The sequence below is a fragment of the Salmo salar genome, chromosome 13, assembly GCF_965601325.2.
Source record: "Salmo salar chromosome 13, fSalSal1, whole genome shotgun sequence".
Classification (NCBI taxonomy): domain Eukaryota; kingdom Metazoa; phylum Chordata; class Actinopteri; order Salmoniformes; family Salmonidae; genus Salmo; species Salmo salar.
The window spans coordinates 104,088,018-104,111,872 of NC_138303.1; the positions used below are offsets into that span (position 1 = coordinate 104,088,018).

A 23,855-nucleotide genomic window follows, 5' to 3' on the forward strand; every position below is an offset into this window, starting at 1 on the left:
ACATGGCCAAGATGTTCAAACGTTCATAGATGACCAGCAGGGTCAGATAATAATCACAATGGTTGTAGAGGGTGCAACTGGTCAGCACCTCAAGAGTAAATGTTAGTTGGCTTTTCATAGCCAATCGTTCAGAGTTAGAGACAGCAGGTGCAGTAGACAGAGAGTCCAAAACAGCAGGTCCGGGACAAGGTAGCACGTCAAGTGAACAGGTCAGGGTTCCATAACCGCAGGCAGAACAGTTGAAACTAGAGCAGCAGTACGACGAGCTGGACTGTTGAAACAAGGAGTCATCGGGCCAGATAGTCCTGAGGCATGGTCCTAGGGCTCAGGTCCTCCGAGAGAAAGAGAGGGAAAAAGAGAGAGAAAAAGAGAGAGAATTAGAGGGAGCATACTTAAATTCACACAGGACACCGGATAAGACAGGAGAAATACTCCAGATATAACAGACTGACCCTAGCCCCCCGACACATAAACAATTGCAGCGACACTGTGGCCACGTCCAACAATACCCCCAGACAGGGCCAACCAGGCAGGATATAACCCCACCCACTTTTCCAAAGCACAGCCCCCACACCACTAGAGGGATATCTTCAACCACCAACTTACTACCCTGAGACAAGGCCGAGTATAGCCCCCAAAGATATCCCCCACGGCACGAACCTGAGGCGGGCTCCAACCAGGAAGATCACGTCAGTGACTCAACCCACTCAAGTGACGCCCCCTTCTAGGGACAGCATGGAAGAGCACCAGTAAGCCAGTGACTTAGCCCCTGTAATATCAAATCAAATGTATTTATATAGCCCTTCGTACATCAGCTGATATCTCAAAGTGCTGTACAGAAACCCAGCCTAAAACCCCAAACAGCAAGCAATGCAGGTGTAGAAGCATGGTGGCTAGGAAAAACTCCCTAGGAAAAACTCCCTAGAAAGGCCAATAACCTAGGAAGAAACCTAGAGAGGAACCAGGCTATGAGGGGTGGCCAGTCCTCTTCTGGCTGTGCAGGGTGGATATTATAACAGAACATGGTCAAGATGTTAAAATGTTCATAAATGACCAGCATGGTCAAATAATAATAATCATAGTAGTTGTCGAGGGTGCAACAAGCACGTCCGGTGAACAGGTCAGGGTTCCATAGCCGCAGGCAGAACAGTTGAAACTGGAGCAGCAGCACGGCCAGGTGGACTGGGGACAGCAAGGAGTCATCATACCAGGTAGTCCTGAGGCATGGTCCTAGGGCTCAGGTCCTCCGAGAGAAAGAGAGAATTAGAGAGAGCATATTTAAAATCACACAGGACACCGGATAAGACAAGAGAAATACTCCAGATGTAACAGACTGACCCTAGCCCCCCGACACATAAACTACTGCAGCATAAATACTGGAGGCTGAGACAGGAGGGATCAGAAGACACTGTGGCCCCATCCGATGATACCCCCGGACAGGGCCAAACAGGCAGGATATAACCCCACCCACTTTGCCAAAGCACAGCCCCCACACCACTAGAGGGATGTCTCCAACCACCAACTTACCGTCCCAAGACAAGGCCGAGTATAGCCCACAACGATCTCCGCCATGGCACAACCCAAGGGCGGGCGCCAACCCAGACAGGAAGACCACGTCAGTGACTCAACCCACTCATGTGACGCACCCCTCCCTAATAGGGTTTGAGGCAGAGAATCACAGTGGAGAGAGGGGAACCGGCCAGGCAGAGACAGCAAGGGCGGTTCGTCGCTACAGTGCCTTTCCGTTCACCTTCACCTTCCTGGGCCAGACTACACTCAATCATAGGACCTACTGAAGAGATGAGTCTTCAATAAAGACTTAAAGGTCGAGACCGAGTCTGCGTCTCTCACATAGATAGGCAGACCATTCCATAAAAATGGAGCTCCATAGTAGAAAGCCCTGCCTCCAGCGGTTTGCTTAGAAATTCTAGGGACACAAATACGCAGATTTAAAGAGGAGTCTGTAATTTGCTTTCTAATGATCATGATCTTTTCCTCAAAGAAGTTCATGAATTTATCACTGCTGAAGTGAAAGCCATCCTCTCTTGGGGAATGCTGCTTTTTAGTTAGCTTTGCGACAGTATCAAAAATAAATGTAGGATTGTTCATATTCTCATTTAAGTTGGAAAATAGGATGATCGAGCAGCAGTGAGGGCTCTTCGATACTGCACGGTACTGTCTTTCCAAGCTAGTCGGAAGACTTCCAATTTGGTGTAGTGCCATTTCCGTTCCAATTTTCTGGAAGCTTGCTTCAGGGCTCGGGTATTTTCTATATACCAGGGAGCTAGTTTCTTATGACAGATGTTTTTAGTTTTTAGGGGTGCAACTGCATCTAGGGTATTGTGCAAGGTTAAATTGAGTTCCTCAGTTAGGTAGTTAACTGATGTTTGCCCTCTGACGTCCTTGGGTAGGCAGAGGGAGTCTGGAAGGGCATCAAGGAATCTTTGGGTTGTCTGAGAATTTATAGAATTTATATAATAAAATGGTGGTCCAATAGTCCAGGATTATGAGGAAAAACATTTTGATCCACAATATTTATACCACGGGACAAAACTAGGTCCAGAGTATGACTGTGGCAGTGAGTAGGTCCGGAGACATGTTGGACAAAACCCACTATACTGGACTTGTTAAATGTACAGTAGCCCTTATCCAGATATCCAGTTAGCTAAACACTCATTCAAATAACTCCGTGGGAAGCAGGGTGTCATTTTGGAAGTTTACTTGAATCACATTGTGAAACTGCAACAAACACAAAAGTACATGTTTTCAGTTACAGTAGTATAGAGCACAGAATGTCTTCCACAATAACTGCACTAAATGTATGAAATAAAGAGTACTCAATCTAGAGCCAAATATAAAATAAAATTACTAGAATTCAACTGTATGCTTGATGTTACTCAGCTAGATATCCCTAGGGAGAAATAGCATTGAAGCTAATGCAAAGTAGCTAACAGCTAACTCAATTATTCATCTTTTACAGAAACATGAAAATTATGTGATAAACATTTATCTTGTGTTAATAAACAAATGTACTTACAGACATTGCATCATACAAAGTTTATAAAGATGGATTGTAACTACTCTCATACTTGCACATCTTACTTTACTTCTGAAACTGCTTCCTGTCACATGACACAAACAGGTAAATTCTAGACTGCTGAACTTAAACTGCCACTAGGGAGTGCTAAACAACAGGTCCAGAACACCCACTGAGTCGATGATGGCTCCGAAAGCCTTTTGTAGTGGGTCTGTGGACTTTTCCATGTGAATATTAAAGTCACCAAAAATTAGAATATTATCTGCCATGACTACAAGGTCCAATAGGAATTCAGGGAACTCAGTGAGGAACGCTGTATATGGCCCAGGAGGCCTGTAAACAGTAGCTATAAAAAGTGATTGAGTAGGCTGCATAGATTTCATGATTAGAAGCTCAAAAGACAAACGCAGTAATTTTTTTTTTTGTAAATTGAAATTTGGTATCGTAAATGTTAGCAACACCTCCGCCTTTGCGGGATGCGCGGGTGATATGGTCACTAGTGTAACCAGGAGGAGAGGCCTCATTTAACACAGTAAATTAATCAGGCTTAAGCCATGATTCAGTCAGGCCAATCACATCAAGCTTATGATCAGTGATTAGTTCATCGACTATAACTAACTGCCTTGGAAGTGAGGGATCTAACATTAAGTAGCCCTATTTTGAGATGTGAGGTATCACAATCTCTTTCAATAATGACAGGGATGGAGGAGGTCTTTATTCCAGTGAGATTACTAAAGCGAACACCGCCATGTTTAGTTTTGCCCAACCTAGATCTAGTCACAGACATGGTCTCAATGGTGATAGCTGAGCTGACTACACTGACTGTGCTAGTGGCAGACTCCACTAAGCTGGCAGGCTGCACCCTATCTCTATTTTGCCTTGTGTTCTAGATTATTGTCCTGCCAAAAGGTGAATTTGTCTCCCAGTGTCTGTTGGAAAGCAGACTGAACCAGGTTTTCCTCTAGGATTTTGCCAGTGCTTAGCTCTATTCCATTTCTTTTTATCCTCTAAAAATCCCTAGTCCTTTCCAATGACAAGCATACCCAAAACATGATGCAGCCTCCACTATACTTGGAAATATGAAGAGTGGTACTCAGTGATGTGGTGTGTTCGATTTGCCCCAAACATAACGCTTTGTATTCAGGACATAAAGTGAATTTATTTTTCAGTTTTACTTTAGTGCCTTATTTAAAACAGGACGCATGTTTTGTAATAATTTTATTCCGTACAGGCTTCCTTCTTTTCACTTTGTCAGTTAGGTTAGTATTGTGGAGTAACTCCATTGTTGTTGATCCATCCTCAGTTTTCTCCTATCACAGCCATTAAACTCTGTAACTGATTAAAAGTCACCATTGGCCTCATGGTGAAATCCCTGAGCAGTTTCTGTTCTCTCCAGCGACTTAGTTAGGAAGGACGCCTGTATCATTGTGACTGGTTGTATCGATACAACATCCAAAGTGTAATTAATAACTTAACCATGATCAAAGGGATATTCAATGTCTGCTTTTTTTATTTTTACCCATCTACCAATAGGTGCCCTTCTTTGCGAGGCATTGGAAAACCTCCCTGGTCTTTGTGATTGAGTCTGTGTTTGAAATTCACTGCTCGACTGAGGGACCTTACAGATAATTGTATGTGTGGGGTAAAGAGATGAGATAGTCATTCAAAAATCATTTAAAACACTATTATTGCACACAGAGTGAGTCCATGTAACTTATTATGTGACTTGTTAAGCACTTTTTTACTCCTGAACTTATTTAGGCTTGCCTTAACAAAGGGGTTGAATACTTATTGACTCAGGACATTTTAGCTTTTCATTTTTTATTAATTTGTAAAAATGTCTCAACATAATTCCACTTTGACATTATGGGGTACTGTATGTAGGCCAGGGACACAAAATATAAATGTAATCCATTTTAAATTCAGGCTGTAACACAACAATGTGTAAAAAGTCAAGGATACTTTCTGAAGGCACTGTAATGGCCAGGTCATAATCTAGCCTGGAAGAACCTAGCCTGATCCCTGTGTTCATCAATCTATTTCACATCACATTTTAAGATATCTGAAGTGAAATAGAAAGGTGAACACAGCGATCAGGTTGGTTTCACCAGGCTAATCATAACCACCATTGATAATGTAATCAGTGGTCTGTGTGTGTGTGTGTGTGTGTGTGTGTGGTGTGTGTGTGTGTGTGTGTGTGTGTGTGTGTGTGTGTGTGGTGTGTGTGTGTGTGTGTGTGTGTGTGTGTGTGTGTGTGTGTGTGTGTGTGTGTGTGTGTGTGTGTGTGTGTGTGTGTGTGTGTGTGTGTGTGACCAACCAGTATCTTTAATGGGGGGTCAGAAGTTGATCTACGCTGCTTTTCCCATCAATGGGGCTCTGGCTAAGACCTCACCTCCAGCCTCACCACTTGCCTGCTCACCAATGCTCGTCAATGACAACAGAATTAGGTAGGTTTAGTCTGACCTGTTCAAACCTCATCGTAGTACCTGTTTGTCTGTCAGATATGACCTATCCTAACTGCCTTTGGTAATAGAACAGTGACTGTGTGTGTATGCATTCACAGAAACATGTATGGAGCCAACACATGGAGACAGATGGGCTTGATACTGATGTCTCTGAATGGAGAGAGACCTGGCACTCGGCATAAAAATTTTACTAGACAACTTTTACTTGTATTGTTTTTTTTTTTATTATTTATTGTATCAGTCAATATGAGGACTGGGAAACCCTGTGTATTCTGCACCAGGATCAGGGAACTCCTGTTGTATACGGGATTCCACACAGGAAAGTATGACCACTCACATGTTACCATGGTAGCCCCATTACCACCAGACAGGAAGGTATCAACACTAACATGTTACCATGGTAGCCCCATTACCACCAGACAGGAAGGTATCAACACTCTGACATGTTACCATGGTAGCCCCATTACCACCACACAGGAAGGTATGACCACTGACATGTTACCATGGTAGCCCCATTACCACCACACAGGAAGGTATGACCACTGACATGTTACCATGGTAGCCCCATTACCACCAGACAGGAAGGTATGACCACTCTGACATGTTACCATGGTAGCCCCATTACCACCAGACAGGAAGGTATCAACACTCTGACATGTTACCATGGTAGCCCCATTACCACCAGACAGGAAGGTATCAACACTGACATGTTACCATGGTAGCCCCATTACCACCACACAGGAAGGTATCAACACTGACATGTTACCATGGTAGCCCCATTACCACCAGACAGGAAGGTATCAACACTCTGACATGTTACCATGGTAGCCCCATTACCACCACACAGGAAGGTACAACACTGACATGTTACCATGGTAGCCCCATTCCACACACAGGAAGGTATCAACACTGACATGTTACCATGGTAGCCCCATTATCACCAGACAGGAAGGTATGACCACTCTGACATGTTACCATGGTAGCCCCATTACCACCAGACAGGAAGGTATCAACACTCTGACATGTTACCATGGTAGCCCCATTACCACCAGACAGGAAGGTATGACCACTCTGACATGTTACCATGGTAGCCCCATTACCACCACACAGGAAGGTATCACACTCTGACATGTTACCATGGTAGCCCCATTACCACCAGACAGGAAGGTATCAATACTGACATGTTACCATGGTAGCCCCATTACCACCACACAGGAAGGTATCAACACTCTGACATGTACCATGGTAGCCCCATTACCACCACACAGGAAGGTATGACCACTCTGACATGTTACCATGGTAGCCCCATTACCACCAGACAGGAAGGTATCAACACTCTGACATGTTACCATGGTAGCCCCATTACCACCACACAGGAAGGTATGACCACTGACATGTTACCATGGTAGCCCCATTACCACCACACAGGAAGGTATCAACACTGACATGTTACCATGGTAGCCCCATTACCACCAGACAGGAAGGTATCAACACTGACATGTTACCATGGTAGCCCCATTACCACCACACAGGAAGGTATCAACACTCTGACATGTTACCATGGTAGCCCCATTACCACCAGAGAGGAAGGTATCAACACTCTGACATGTTACCATGGTAGCCCCATTACCACCAGACAGGAAGGTATCAACACTCTGACATGTTACCATGGTATCCCCATTACCACCAGACAGGAAGGTATCACACTCTGACATGTTACCATGGTAGCCCCATTATCACCACACAGGAAGGTATGACCACTCTGACATGTTACCATGGTAGCTCCATTACCACCAGACAGGAAGGTATCAACACTCTGACATGTTACCATGGTAGCTCCATTACCACCAGACAGGAAGGTATCAACACTGACATGTTACCATGGTAGCCCCATTACCACCAGACAGGAAGGTATCACACTCTGACATGTTACCATGGTAACCCCATTACCACCAGACAAAATACCTATAGACAGTATCTGTATCGGCTGGGAATGACAATGAAAGGGGCACATTGTTAATATTAGCAGAACACTTCTTCTATGGTATTATGTAAAGGGCTGTTTATTCCACATGGACCTTTATTAAAACACTTAGTTTAGAATATCTACATAAATTCAGCAACTGCATTCTTCTCATTTTACTCTGTAGGCTAATGACCAATTAAAAGCTTCCTCCAGCATCTCACCATACATCTGCCTGTAGTTATTGAACTCAACCTGCAGGACGTTTGTTTGTTGTGATTGATTGGGGGAAACGGCTACGGACAAGGTTCTGACAGATGGGTGTGTCTTGGTGGTGGCAAGGACACACCCAAGAAACACTCACATCAAACCACACCCCCAACCCAACTCACGTTTGCTTTCTGTCAGGGCCTCCAGCATTTCTTGAGAAGCAAGCCAAAAAACGAAGCCAAATCAGCGGGCGCCATTTCCCTTTAACAGAAAATCACCTTCCGGTGTAAGAAACATGGAAATTAAAAACAAAATAAATGAACTTGACATTAACACCATAATGCCTACTCCACTTGACCTACTACAGTAGCTATGTTGGTCTATTGTATTTCAAACAAAGTGTATTCAGTTTGCTTAGGATTCAAACCTTCTCAAACAGCCTAATTTATACTCTTCAGTGGGATAATGGACTTTACAGTGTCCTGCTTTTAAAATTATTGGTGGTGGCAGGGACACACCCATCTCTCAGAACCTTGCCCGTAGCCATTTCCCCCATATATATATATATATATACACTACCAGTCAAAAGTTTGGACACCTACTCATTCAAGGGTTTTTCTTTATTTTTACTATTTTAATAATAGTGAAGACATCAAAACAATGAAATAACACATGGAATCATGTAGTAACCAAAAAAGTGTTAAACAAATCAAAATATATTTTAGATTCTTCAAAGTAGCCACCCTTTGCCTTGATGACAGCTTTGCACACTCTTGTTAAACAGTATTATTGCACACAGAGTGAGTCCATGAAACTTACAGTGGCAAGAAAAAGTATGTGACCCTTTGGAATTACCTGCATTTCTGCATAAATTGGTCATAAAATTTGATCTGATCTTCGTCTAAGTCACAACAATAGACAAACACGGTCTGCTTAAACTAATAACACACACATTATTGTATTTTTCTTGTCTATATTGAATACATCATTTAAACATTCACAGTGTAGGTTGGAAATAGTATGTGAACCCCTAGGCTAATGACTTCTCCAAAACGTAATTGGAGTCAGGAGTCAGCTAACCTGGAGTATAATCATTGAGATGAGATTGGAGATCTTGGTTAGAGCTGCCCTGCCTTGTAAAAAACACTCACAAAATTTGAGTTTACTATTCACAACAAGAAGCATTGCTTCAAATTCAGTGGCAAAATTCAAATTCTCCACTGCTGATGTCTGGGTTCTTTGTTGTCAGTTGCCTCTATGAAGTCACCTCTGAGTTGTTCTATTATTGGATGAGGTGTTGTTGGTTGGTTTCCTCCTGTGCTGTGTACTTATGTTCATATGGTGTGTCTTAGCCAATGGAGAGACAGGATATCTAGCAAACAGGCTACACTCTAGGCAGTCTCGTGTGTGTGTGTGTGTGTGTGTGTGTGTGTGTGTGTGTGTGTGTGTGTGTGTGTGTGTGTGTGTGTGTGTGTGTGTGTGTGTGTGTGTGTGTGTGTGTGTGTGTGTGTGTGGTGTACCGGTACTTTCTCTCCTACTCTTTTCATATCGGTAGGGTAAATACCTGCATGGCGCCCATCTCTAACAACACCACTACAGAACTAGCGGCAATCTCTAACACCGCTACAGAACTGGCATCCCAACAGCTTTGGAGAAAAGCACCCATGAACACACCACTTACATACAATATTGTTGAATCATGTATTTTACTGGAACCCCATACTGTGTCAATGTGGACATGCCCAATGGAAATTCTGACCAGGATTCAGGAGTTGGAGAGAATTCTCCCTTATCCCCAGGCTTCTCGATTGCCTATAACCTCTCCAAGGTTACTCTCCCCTCAATCTCTTCCTGTTACCCTGCCCAGACAGACTGGGAGAGGTGTCTCTGTGCTCACTGGACAAGTGGAACAACAATGGACACCTCAGAGACACTGAACAAAAATATAAATGCAACATGCAACAATTTCAAAGAGTTACAGTTCATATAAGGAAATCGCTCAATTTGAAATAAATTCATTAGGCCCTAATCTATGGATTTCACATGACTGGGAATACAGATATGCATCTGTTGGTCACATACACCTTAAAGGTAGGGGCGTGGATCAGAAAACTAGTCAGTATCTGGTGTGACCCCCATTTTCCTCATGCAGCGCAACATCGCCTTCGCATAGAGTTGATCAGGCTGTTGATTGTGGCCTGTGGAATGTTGTTCCTCTCCTCTTCAATAGCTGTGCGAAGTTACTGGATATTGTCGTACACATCGATCCAGAGCTTCCCAAACATGCTCAATGGCTGACAAGTGGGACATTTTCAGCCTCCAGGAATTTTGTACAGATCCTTGCGACATGGGGCTGTGCATTATCATGCTGAAACATAAGGTGATGGCAGCGGATGAATGGCACGACAATGGGCCTCAGGATCTCATCATGGTATCTCTGTGCATTCAAATTGCCATCGATAAAATGCAATTGTGTTGTTACACTTGCATTGTTCCACTTGTATTTTATGCCTGCCCATACCATAACCCCACTGCCACCATGGGGCACTCTGTTCACAACATTGACATCAGTAAACCGCTTGCCCACACAATGCTATACACGCTATCTACCCAGTACAGTGTGCCAGTGGCCATCAAAGGTGAGCATTTTGCCACTGAAGTCGGTTACGACGCTGAACTGCAGTCAGGTCGAGACCCTAGTGAGGATGACAAGCACGCAGATGAGCTTCCCTGAGATGGTTTCTGACAGTTTGTGCAGAACTTTTTTGGTTGTGCAAACCCACAGTTTCATCAGCTGTCTGGGTGGCTGGTTTCAGACGATCCCACAGGTGAAAAAGACAGATGTGGAGGTCCTGGGCTGGCATGGTTACAAGTGGTCTGCGGTTGTGAGGCGGGTTGGACATACTGCCAAATTTTCTAAAACAATGTTGGAGGCGGCCTATGGTAGAGAAATGAACATTCAATTATTTGGCAACAGTTCTGGTAGACATTCCTGCAGTCAGCATGCCAATTGCACACTCCCTTGTGTTGTGTAACAAAACTGCACATTTGAGTGGCATGTTATTGTCCCCAGCACAAGGTGCAGCTGTGTAATGCTCATGCTGTTTAATCAGCTTCTTGATATTCCACACCTGTCAGGTGGATGGATTATCTTAGTAAAGGACAAATGCTCAATAACAGGGATATAAATGAATGTGTGCACAAAATTTGAGAGAAATACGCTTTTTTTATGCGTATGGACATTTCTGTGATCTTTTATTTCAACTCATGGAACATAGGACTTACATGTTGTGTTTATATTTTTGTTCAGTATAGTTTTACAATGCAGAAGAATGCCATTCGCAAAACTTAGTGGAAGTGTGGAGGCCCATCAGAAAGATGTGTGGCTGAGGTTAACAAAATGTTCAGAGACAGAATAATTAGCAAGACTCTCTTAAACAGGATGTTCAAGGGAAAATGCTAAGTTTCAAAACACTCAAACTAACCATCATTTAGTCATGACCTGTCTTGAGGGGGAACAGAAAGCAGAGGCGTTGGCCTCTTGTGAAAGAAGTGTGTGCTCACCTGAAAGATGTTAAGGATGACATGGAAAAACTCTCACAGGGGAAATGCGATTTATGATTGAGGAATCTCCCCGCCTTGTCAGCCAACTTCACGAACGTGTGCAGAATGTGGAGGATCTGGTGTGTCTTGGGACCCAGTTTGAGAAGGACTGGAAGCCCCACCTCTAAACTCAACCTTGTTCCCTCATCCCGGTATCCCAACAACTCTCCTGGGGCTAAACCGTCCCAAAGGTTTGTGCCCAAGAACCAAGACAACAGTCCAGTGATGTGCTGGAGGTGTAAGGTCCAACATCCTCCAGGTTCCTGCCCTCTCTATGGCCAGCATCAGGATACAGAAAAAGGACAGAAGACCGACAGGCATGGGGGGTTCCATTCAATTGGGTCAGCCTCAATGCCATCCATGAAGCCTTCAGACCGCTAGCTGTCTTATTCCTATTCCTCAACATCTGTTGGTCCCCTTGACTGTTAGGAACTGGAGAGGGAAAGCCATAATGGACACAGGGTCAACTTACACCCTGATGCAAGAGCCCCTCTGGAGAAAGATGGTATTACCGCATGAGGAGCTTCGAACCTGGGAGGAAAGACCATTGTACTTGGCCAACGGAGAACAGACATGAAAGTAATAAAAACCTTACGGTCCTCAAAATCCTTTTTTACTCACGTGGGCAGGAAAAGACTGACTAAGAGTAGATCTGCTTTCCTACTGTATAAGTGACTTCTATCCACTGGTCCTGGGTCAGATATTACACCACTGTCAAGGTTAAAGTTAGGATTGAGAGTTTGGTAATTTGATCCTAGGGCTGGATTGATATGGAGATAAAGCTGCATGATGAGATTATCACCCTTCCTGTGACTATTCCAGATCCGTGCCTTGCATTTACTGTGGTCCTTGGCCTGGACTTTATGTTCTTCATTGGACTGACCAGTTCGATGTCAGAACCATCCCATTGGCTGCGCTCTGACCCTTCAACCTGGAAATGCACTGATTTCAGGCTGAAGCGATGCCTTTCCTTTACCGAACATCAATGTCATACAGGAATCTCTGTCTGGAGCAACTATTTTCAGTCATCTGGACCTGAACAGCGGATATTAACAGGTGGCAATGGGTCCCGTCAGTCAAGACAAGACTGCCTTCGTCTGCCTGTTAAGCACATTTTTTACTCCTGAATGTATTTAGGCTTGCTGTAACAAAGGAGTTGAATACTTATTGACTTCACATTTTCAGTTTTATTTTTTATTTATTTATTATTTCACCTTTATTCAACCAGGTAAGCTAGTTGAGAACAAGTTCTCATTTACAACTGTGACCTGGCCAAGATAAAGCAAAGCAGTGCGACACAAACAACAACACAGAGTTACACATGGAATAAACAAGCGTACAGTCAATAACACAATAAAAAAAAGAAAGTCTATATACAGTGTGTGCAAATGGCGTGAGGAGGTAGGCAATAAATAGGCCATAGTAGCGAAGTAATTACAATTTAGCAGATTAACACTGGAGTGATAGATGAGCAGATGATGATGTGCAAGTAGTGATACTGGTGTGCAAAAGAGCAGAAAAGTTAATAAAAAAAATATGGGTATGAGGTAGGTAGATTGGGTGGGCTATTTACAGATGGACTATGTACAGCTGCAGCGATCAGTTAGCTGCTCAGATAGCTGAAGTTTAAAGTTAGTGAGGGAAATGTAAGTCTCCAGCTTCAGCCATTTTTGCAATTCGTTCCAGTCACTGGCAGCAGAGAAATGGAAGGAAAGGTGGCCAAAGTAGGTGTTGGCTTTGGGGATGACCAGTGAGATATACCTGCTGGAGCGCGTGCCATGGGTGGGTGTTGTTATCGTGACCAGTGAGCTGAGGTAAGGCGGAGCTTTACCTAGCACAGACTTATAGATGACCTGGAGCCAGTGGGTCTGGTGATGAATATGTAGCGAGGGCCAGCCAACTAGACCATACAGGTCGCAGTGGTGGGTGGTATAAGCGGCTTTGGTAACAAAACGGATGGCACTGTGATAGACTGCATCCAGTTTGCTGAGTAGAGTATTGGAAGGTATTTTGTAGATGACATCGCCGAAGTCGTGGATCGGTAGGATAGTCAGTTTTACTAGGGTAAGTTTGGCGGCATGAATGAAGGAGGCTTTGTTGCGAAATAGAAAGCCAATTCTAGATTTGATTTTGGATTGAAGATGTTTGATATGAGTCTGGAAGGAGAGTTTACAGTCTAGCTAGACACCTAGGTACAGTGAGGGAAAAAAGTATTTGATCCCTGCTGATTTTGTACGTTTGCCCACTGACAAAGAAATGATCAGTCTATAATTTTAATGGTAGGTTTATTTGAACAGTGAGAGACAGAATAAAAAAAAAAAAAAAAACGCAAGTCAAAAATGTTATAAATTGATTTGCATTTTAATTTTGAGAAAGTTTGAATCCTAAGCAACCTGCCTACACATTGTTTGAAGTACAATCGACCAACACAGCTACTGTAGTAGGTGAAAGCTGTGTGGTGGAAAACCTTGGTAAAGTATGGCTGGAGTAGGCATTGTGGTGCTCATGTGAATTTCCTTAGTTTTTCTGCTTCAGACCAATGCCTATTTCACATTTTTATAATTAGAATTGAAAGTTCACTTACTGCATCTATATGGTGATATGATAATGATGTGAATGTGATGCAGAACTCTCTTAAGAGTCAAAATGTACTTTACATTTTTTTTATTAAATTAGCTACTGAAACACCACTTTAGTCCTCCTGACTGCCACTGGTCACCCCCTTCATAAGAGCATGTGAGTCCAGTTAGCCAGGAGAATTTGATGAATCATTTTGAATGCCCAGTATTGTTGTTGTCTTTTCTACTAAACTAGGCCCATGGAGAGAGTCTGCTCATTGGCCGAGAGGAGGGAAGGAGAAGACTAGGCGATAGAGGAGTCACTGGGGTCTCCTGGGAATGGTTAATATTTGAAGCATATAAGGTTTATTTTTGAGGCCTCTGTGTTTGTTCAGTGGCTAATGAGTAGTACTGGCAGCAGGCAGGCAGCTATCTTAGCGGTCGTAGTAAACGGGAGCTATGTTACCTTCACTGCATTTAGGAGCGCCCGGTGAGGAGAGCTGGTGTTCGTAGTGGTGGACTATTTTTGTGAGTTATTTATCTGTTGAGAGTTGACTCAATTCAGTGGATTTAGCTAATTGTTAAATATGATATGAAGTATGTGAGCTTGAACTTTTTGGTTTGAAATGATTTGACAGTATCTGCATGTTTGTTGTATGTTTCTGGTTGAAGACCGATTGCAAGTTTGTTACGTCCAGTAATTGACCATATGTTACCTTATGTCATATGTCTCCTTGCGCTTCTGATGATTTCTCTATGCATGATGACAGACCAACATAGTGGAATACTTTTTTAAAAGTTCATATTCCTTGTTGTTCAGAGACAACTACGCTTCTTGTGCAGGGGATTATACCACTCCCTTGGCTTCCTCATTTCTTGGCAAAATTATTTATCAAAGTAATGGCTTCCAATGTGAACTAATTCAATTTTACAATTTCATATCGGCCATGTCAGGATATGCCAAATATAACAGCAATGGTTTGAATTGAGAACAAAATTCCCCCCTTTCTTTCCACTCACTCATTGTAGTGTGTAATGTTTAGGTCACAGGGTCTAATCATTTGAAAGGCTAGAATGGCTGCAAGTGAAAACATATTGGAGTTGTGGATTCTAGGCATTTCCCCTCAGGCCTCATCCCATGACAGTTTAGAACAGGGCCATGTTTAATGAGCGTCCTCAAAAACCTCCTCATTCTAAACTGATATTGTGTAGTGTTTGTTTACATGTATGGAAGCAGATGTCAGGGTTATTTATCTATGTTGATGGCTTTAGTGGAAAACCTGATATGATTCAATGATGAGGCTTGAGGATCTAACCTAAGCATTCGTTTCCAAGCCTCTGCCGTTGCTCAGTCTCCCATCAGGAGGTTTGTAGACTGGTTGAAGTGGGAGAGGGATACTTTGTCATGAGAGAAGATCTCCTTATGTAATGTTACGGTTTGAAAATGACCATTGCAAATGCTAGGTCTAGACTGTGTTTTTTATAATACGTTTTTCAATGTAGCTCTTATGTCCCGTTTCTGTTACGTTTTCATCAGGACAGAGCTTTCCTAGATATTTGGTTCTGACAAAAAAGTGAGTTTGGAATCCCAGTAGTCTCATGGAACATGGAATGACGTGAGACAATGTTGCCTTAGTTCTTAGATAAAGTGGTTAAGTAATTGAATCATATTCACGCTGAAGACCAGATTTTAGGCATAACGGCCACAGTCACTGACACTGCATGCTGACATGGCATGTGATGCACACAGCCAGACTACCCTCTGTGTCTTCCAGACTACCCTCTGTGTCTTCCAGACTACCCTCTGTGTCATCCAGACTACCCTCTGTGTCTTCCAGACTAAAACCTAAATACTGAAACTGTCTGTCTGTCTGTCTGTCTGTCTGTCTGTCTGTCTGTCTGTCTGTCTGTCTGTCTGTCTGTCTGTCTGTCTGTCTGTCTGTCTGTCTGTCTGTCTGTCTGTCTGTCTGTCTGTCTGTCTGTCTGTCTGTCTGTCAACCCTGTCAACCCTGTCAACCCTGTCAACCCTGTCTGTCTGTCTGGAAACCCTTTGAAAATACAAATACTTCAATATCAGAGCTGCTATACTTGTTGTGTCACTAGCACTAATATTGTAAGTATTCCTAGTTGGGTTATGTCAATGTTGAATTTTGAATACCAGTATAACACTAAATGATCAGTCTAATCTGCTTGACCACAATGCCACATGCGGTGCCTTTCACTTTGAGGACATCAAGTCGCTCCCCTTATGACATTTGTGTGTTGTGCTGTTGTTTCTGATACACTGACACCCCACCACTTTACTCTGTCTTTCAGGTCGGCTGTATCGACTCAACCAATCAGAGCCTGGCACTCATGTACATGACCCTGGGCCAAGAACACGTATGTAATGCGCTGCACGGCCACCTCTCTCTCCATACACGTACGTTTATTTTTGTATTTTTTTTGGCAGGACGTCCAATCCAAAGTTCTCTCCTGTAGCAGGAATTCCTATAACGGAAACTGCTGAAAACATAACAAAAAAACAGGGACTACCTTGAAGGTGGAACGCAAACAAATATATTTTCTGTCATTTCCAATAAACATTTGGTCGCATTTGTAGAATCATTTGTTTGTCGATTTGTGCAAAACATTTAGGGTGAATACTTTGGATTCTTCTACGAACTTCAAAATATTGTTTTAATAAAATTGTATTTGTCACATGCACGGAAAACAACAGGTTCACATTACTGTGAAAGGCTTACTTTACAACCCTTAACCAACAATGCCGTTTTACAAAATATTGAAAAATAACTAATATTTAAGCACATTTATTTTAATTTTGAATTTAATTATCCTGCGAGAAAATTTTGAAATGTAATCTAACCAATTAATATCCTAATATTAATGTTAATAAGTTAAGACCAAGCCATAATGGTAAATAGCTTGTATCTTTCTGTTTAACATATCTACTTGAGTATTGGTGTGTTTCTACATATACTGTAAGTTGGTGTGTGTTTACATTTGTACATAATATATAATAATATATGCCATTTAGCAGATGCTTTTATCTAATGCGTGCATACATTTCACATACTGCTGGTCCAACTGAGCTACAGAGAGTACTATATGAATGTTGGTGTGTGTTTCTACATGTGTTTACATTGTATTCCCTGATACCAGTCAGCCAGGAGATGGCTCATTCAGGAGGAGAACATCAGTCCTCTATCAGTCCTCCGACTATGAACTGTCCGTTTTCAGTTAGATTGATATTTCTACGTGTGTGTTGACGTTTTACACCTTGTAGTTTCTCATCAGGTGTCTCAGTCAGGAGGACGGTGGGTTCATCAATCCTCTCAGAGTTAGACCTCCGACTATGAACTGTCCGTTTTCAGTTAGATTGATATTTCTACGTGTGTGTTGACGTTTTACACCTTGTAGTTTCTCATCAGGTGTCTCAGTCAGGAGGACGGTGGGTTCATCAATCCTCTCAGAGTTAGACCTCAGACTATGAACTGTCCATTTTCAGTTATCATGGTACCGGTGCTGTGTGCCTGTCAAGTACAGTACTATGATAACTGAAGATTGGCAGTGCCATCGCATTGGTTCTCTGTGCAACCTTCTGAGGCAGCCAGGTCTAAAGTTCACTTGTTTCTTTCAATTCTGAGTATCAACATTCTAGAATCTACTATATGTATTATCTGTTTTCTGATTCTGAATTCTCAGTAATGATGTTGTCCTATTTAGATTTTCCCTGACGTGTATATTTTGTTGTCTATGGGGGATCATGGAGACCTTTGAGCTGCTATTTAGTTGTTTGAAGGCATCCCAAAGCACACACTGTCCTGGGTCATCTCTCTGACATCACGCAGGTGCAGAGGTCACAGTGCTTCTCAGTATTCCATTGTGTTTGACTTCCCCTCTGGCCTTCACGGCCTGTTTGTAGGATGCTCTAGTGTTTTGTATTTGACTGTGTTGTAAAAGAACAAATAATCTCTTCGTGAGCTAGCCTGTTGCACTGCTGTATTTGAGTTGCCAAGCCACCCACCTGAAATAGTCTCACTTTCTCACTCTCTCCCAGGTTTGACATACTCAGACATGACAGACTTCTTCCACATGAGGTTTAAGATGGAGACTCCGACATCATCAAATCTGTCGTTCTGCCCCTGAACAAGGCAGTTAACCCAGTGTTCCTAGGCCGTCACTGAAAATAAGAATTTGTTCTTAACTGACTTGCCTAGTTAAATAAAGGTAAAATAAATAAAGAATCGGAGGACGAGAGAAAAGGAGAAGACCAAGTACCGATGACCTGTGTTAAGAGCCGGCTTTACCAACATCAGCAAATCAATATTTTTATACCAGAGTCGTTCTTGAATTGCGGTGGCATTTGGGTATGGCATACAACAACAACAAAAAAAAACATTATTTCTAGATATGTATTTACCATTAGGATAACATTGTGCCACCAGTAGGAGTCATAACACCAATGAGAATTTTGGTTATTGAGGATTTTCTTAAATGGAGGCCACAGATGCTTAAATCTAAGGTCATTAACCCATAAAATAGTTGACTAAAGGGATATGATTAATAATTTAGCTCAATGTTATTTCCCTTCATTTTAAATTGACACCAAGTGATACTGGATTTAGACACACCACATTATCAATGGAATCCTCAAATGTATGACATAATAAAAGAAAGTGTGATTAGCTAACACTTTTCTTTAATAAAGACCCCTGATGTTTTCCTCCGGAGGGAAGGGTCGAGGTCCTTGTATATCTTTGTAATGAGTGGTTTTCAAGGTGGTAACACCAAGGAAATAAAACGGACGGATATAGTAGTAAAAAAAAAAAAGTATTTTAATAGCCTTTGTTTTTATTAATCTATACAATATATATTAAATACCTTTTTCATTTACTAACATTCAAAATAATATATAGCTCTAAATCCCCAAAATGTCACTACAACGTCACACATCACTACTGGGACAAGCCAATGTGATTACTTACCCTAAGTACTTTATACTGCAAAACTTTCTGTTAATACATTGTTAAATGGACTTGCATTACAGTAGCTAAGAGGTGGTGAAGTTTGTCTATGATAAGGCGCTGCTCTACCTTCTTAACAGCGCTGTCAACAAGGCAGGTCCTACAGGCCCTAGTTTCTACCTTCTTAACAACACTATCAACAAGGCAGGTCCTACAGACCCTAGGTTTGTCACACCTGGACTACTGTTCAGTCGTGTGGTCAGGTGCCACAAAAAAGGACTTAAGAAAATTGCAATTGGTTCAGAACAGGTCAGCACGGCTGGCACTTGAATGCACGCAGAGAGCTAATAAATCAAATCAAAGTTTATTTGTCACGTGCGCCGAATACAACAGGTGTAGACCTTACAGTGAAATGCTTACTTACAGGCTCTAACCAATAGTGCAAAAAAGGTATTAGGTGAACAATAGGTAAGTAAAGAAATAAAAACAACAGTGAAAAAGAACAGTAGCGAGACTATATACAGTAGCGAGGCTATAAAAGTAGCGAGGCTACATACAGACACCGGTTAGTCAGGCTGATTGTGGTAGTATGTACATGTAGATATGGTTAAAGTGACTATGCATATATGATGAACAGAGAGTAGCAGTAGCGTAAAAGAGGGGTTGGTGGGTGGCAGGACACAATGCAAATAGTCCGGGTAGCCATTTGATTACCTGTTCAGGATTCTTATGGCTTGGGGGTAAAAACTGTTGAGAAGCCTTTTTGTCCTAGACTTGGCACTCCGGTACCGCTTGCCATGCGGTAGTAGTGAGAACAGTCTATGACTGGGGTGGCTGGGGTCTTTGACAATATTTAGGGCCTTCCTCTGACACCGCCTGGTGTAGAGGTCCTGGATGGCAGGCAGCTTGGCCCCAGTGATGTACTGGGCCGTACGCATTACCCTCTGTAGTGCCTTGCGGTCAGAGGCCGAGCAATTGTCGTACCAGGCAGTGATGCAACCAGTCAGGATGCTCTCGATGTTGCAGCTGTAGAACCTTTTGAGGATCTCAGGACCCATGCCAAATCTTTTTAGTTTACTGAGGGGAATAGGCTTTGTCGTGCCCTCTTCACGACTGTCTTGGTGTGTTTGGTCCATTCTAGTTTGTTGTTGATGTGGACACCAAGGAACTTGAAGCTGTCAACCTGCTCCACTACAGCCCCGTCGATGAGAATGGGGGCGTGCTCGGTCCCCCTTTTCCTGTAGTCCACAATCATCTCCTTAGTCTTGGTTACGTTGAGGGATAGGTTGTTATTCTGGCACCACCCGGCCATGTCTCTGACCTCCTCCCTATAGGCTGTCTCGTCGTTGTCGGTGATCAGGCCTACCACTGTTGTGCCGTCTGCAAACTTAGTGATGGTGTTGGAGTCGTGCCTGGCCATGCAGTCGTGTGTGAACAGGGAGTACAGGAGGGGACTGAGCATGCACACCTGGGGGGCTCCAGTGTTGAGGATCAGCATGGCAGGTGTGTTGCTACCTACCCACACCACCTGGGGGCGGCCCATCAGGAAGTCCAGGATCCAGTTGCAGAGGGAGGTGTTTAGTCCCAGGATCCTTAGATTAGTGATGAGCTTTGAGTGTACTATGGTGTTGAACGCTGAGCTGTAGTCAATGAATAGCATTCTCACATAAGTGTTCCTTTTGTCCAGGTGGGAAAGGGCAGTGTGGAGTGCAATATTGCATCATCTGTGGATCTGTTTGGGCGGTATGCAAATTGGAGTGGGTCTAGGGTTTCTGGGATAATGGTGTTGATGTGAGCCATTACCAGCCTTTCAAAGCATTTCATGGCTACAGACGTGAGTGCTGCGGGTCTGTAGTCATTTAGGCAGGTAATATTAATAATATGCATGTCAATCTCTCCTGGTTCAAAGTGGAGGAGAGATTGACTTCATCACTGCTTGTATTTATGAGAGGTATTGACATGTTGAATGCACCAAGCTGTCTGTCTGTGTCGTCTGCAAATGAGAGAGAAAAGGAACGCATAGCTCGGACACCCATGCATAGCCCACAAGACATGCCACCAGAGGTCTCTTCACAGTCCCCAAGTCCCGAACAGACTATGGGAGGCACACAGTACTACATAGAGCCATGGCTACATGGAACTCTATTCCACATCTCGTAACTCATGCACGCACTAAAATTAGATACAAAAAATATATATCTTTTTTTAAACACCTTATGGAACAGCGGGGACTGTGAAGCAATACAAACATAGGAGCATACGCACACGATAGCATACACACTATATACTCACGCGCACATGGATTTTGTACTGTATATATGTGGTGGAGTAGGGAACCTGAGGGCACACAGTCTGTGAATGTATTGTAATGTTTTTAGAATTGTATTAACTGCCTTAATTTTTCTGGACCCCAGGAAGAGTAGCTGCTGCCAAGGCAGCAGCTAATGGGGATCTGTAATAAATACAAATTGTTTTGTCTAACTATTTGTCATTTTGACTATTTGTCAGTTTGTCATGGTTGTGAAAGGTCACATGCCACCACAATTCAAGAATGAACCATGTATGATTCTGTGGCACTCACCCGTGTCTCCGAGGCACTTTGGTATGCCAAGATACCTGTCTGTAGGCTATGTTGTTGGATTGTGCTGTCCTTGGTACCTGAGTGTTCTCTCTCTGACCCTCCTCCAAAATTGCATTGAGTCTTGTATCTTATTCTTACCTTAATGTGCCTGTCATTGTTGTAACTAATTGTGTTCATATTTATTTTGTTATGTCGCCGATAGTGATCATCTGGATTCTCTCCTGCTATAGAACATTAAATGAACATCCCTCCGTAGGATCCATTTCCGTAATTCAGCAGGGTAAATAAATGGGTATGTGCATACCGTATGCATACCGTATGCCCTGTGATACTGTAATCGGGGTTCGTTTGGAATCCCGTTCACTGACTCCCTGAGGCGCTGTCACGGCTCCTCCTCTGCAGTGCAGGGGTGGTTCCTCCTGCAGGCAGAGCAGGGTCGTTAGTGATTGCAGCTGGTGTGATTGGAGCCACCTGGGCTCAGGGTATTTAACAAACTGCTCCACTAACCTCTCTGTCTCCTGGCTTGGCTTGCTCGCGCTCTCCCTGCTCCTCCAGGTATGATCCGGTTTTGTTTGTTCCTTTGTTTAGTTTCCACTCAGTCATGTTCACACACACACACACACACACACACACACACATATTCACGCATCCTTGCACCCTACATACACCTTACACTATGACATGTCCACACCTCATTCCTTTTTCTTTGTTTAGAATTAATAGTTTTGTTTTATAATAAAGAACTTTTTGAATTGGCCTATACCGGTTGTTGATGTCCTCTCATTTTTGCCACAGGCTATGAGCCGGCCTGTGACAGGCGCACACCCATGGTTAATATCAAATGTATTTATAAAGCCCTTCTTACATCAGCTGATATCTCAAAGTGTTGTACAGAAACCCAGTCTAAAACCCCAAACAGCAAGCAATGCAGGTGTAGAAGCACAGTATGTATGTCTATGGTGCCTGCCCAGGGTTAATATGTATGTCTATGGTGCCCGCCCGGGGATAATATGTATGTCTATGGTGCCCGCCCAGGGTTAATATGTATGTCTATGGTGCCCGCCCAGGGTTAATATGTATGTCTATGGTGCCTGCCCAGGGTTAATATGTACAGTGGGGGAAAACATTTTTTGATCCCCTGCTGATTTTGTACGTTTGCCCACTGACAAAGAAAGGATCAGTCTATAATTTTAATGGTAGGTTTATTTGAACAGTGAGAGACAGAATAACAAAAATATCCAGAAAAACGCATGTCAAAAATGTTATAAATTGATTTGCATTTTAATGAGGGAAATAAGTATTTGACCCACTCTCAATCAGAAAGATTTCTGGCTCCCAGGTGTCTTTTACACAGGTAACGAGCTGAGATTAGGAGCACACTCTTAAAGGGAGTGCTCCTAACCGCAGCTTGTTACCTGTAAAAAAGACACCTATCCACAGAAGCAATCAATCAATCAGATTCCAAACTCTCCACCATAGCCAAGACCAAAGAGCTCTCCAAGGATGTCAGGGACACGATTGTAGACCTACACAAGGCTGGAATGGGCTACAAGACCATCGCCAAGCAGCATGGTGAGAAGGTGACAACATTTGATGCGATTTTTCACAAATGGAAGAAATACAATAGAACTGTCAATATCCCTCGACCTGGGGCTCCATGCAAGATCTCATCTCGTGGAGTTGCAATGATCATGAGAACGGTGAGGAATCAGCCCAGAACTACACGGGAGGATCTTGTCAATGATCTCAAGGCAGCTGGGACCATAGTCACCAAGAAAACAATTGGTAACACACTATGCCGTGAAGGACTGAAATCCTGCAGCGCCCGCAAGGTCCCCCTGCTCAAGAATACATATACAGGCCCGTCTGAAGTCTGCCAATGAACATCCGAATGACTCAGAGGACAACTGGTGAAAGTGTTGTGGTCAGATGAGACTATGACCCCAAGAACACCATCCCCACCATCAAACATGGAGGTGGAAACATTATGCTTTGGGGGTGTTTTTCTGCAAAGGGGACAGGACAACTTCACCGCATCAAAGGGACGATGGACGGAGCCATGTACCGTCAAATCTTGGGTGAGAACCTCCTTCCCTCAGCCATGGCATTGAAAATGGGTCGTGGATGGGTATTCCAGCATGACAATGACCCAAAACACACGGCCAAGGCAACAAAGGAGTGGCTCAAGAAGAAGCACATTAAGGTCCTGGAGTGGCTTAGCCAGTCTCCGGACCTTAATCCCATAGAAAATCTGTGGAGGGAGTCGAAGGTTCGAGTTGCCAAACGTCAGCCTCGAAACCTTAATGACTTGGAGAAGATCTGCAAAGAGGAGTGGGACAAAATCCCTCCTGAGATGTGTGGAAACCTGGTGGCCAACTACAAGAAACGTCTGACCTCTGTGATTGCCAACAAGGGTTTTGCCACCAAGTACTAAGTCATGTTTTGCAGAGGGGTCAAATACTTATTTCCCT

General features: G+C 43.2%; 1 long non-coding RNA gene across 1 annotated transcript; it reads left to right on the plus strand.

The window, feature by feature from the left end:
* Positions 1-14,243: 14,243 nt before the first annotated feature.
* On the plus strand, positions 14,244-16,440 carry LOC123726109 (uncharacterized). The gene is made up of 2 exons (XR_006758417.2): positions 14,244-14,364; positions 16,153-16,440. It is a non-coding gene; the product is annotated as an uncharacterized LOC123726109 (long non-coding RNA).
* The last annotated feature ends 7,415 nt before the right edge of the window (positions 16,441-23,855 follow it).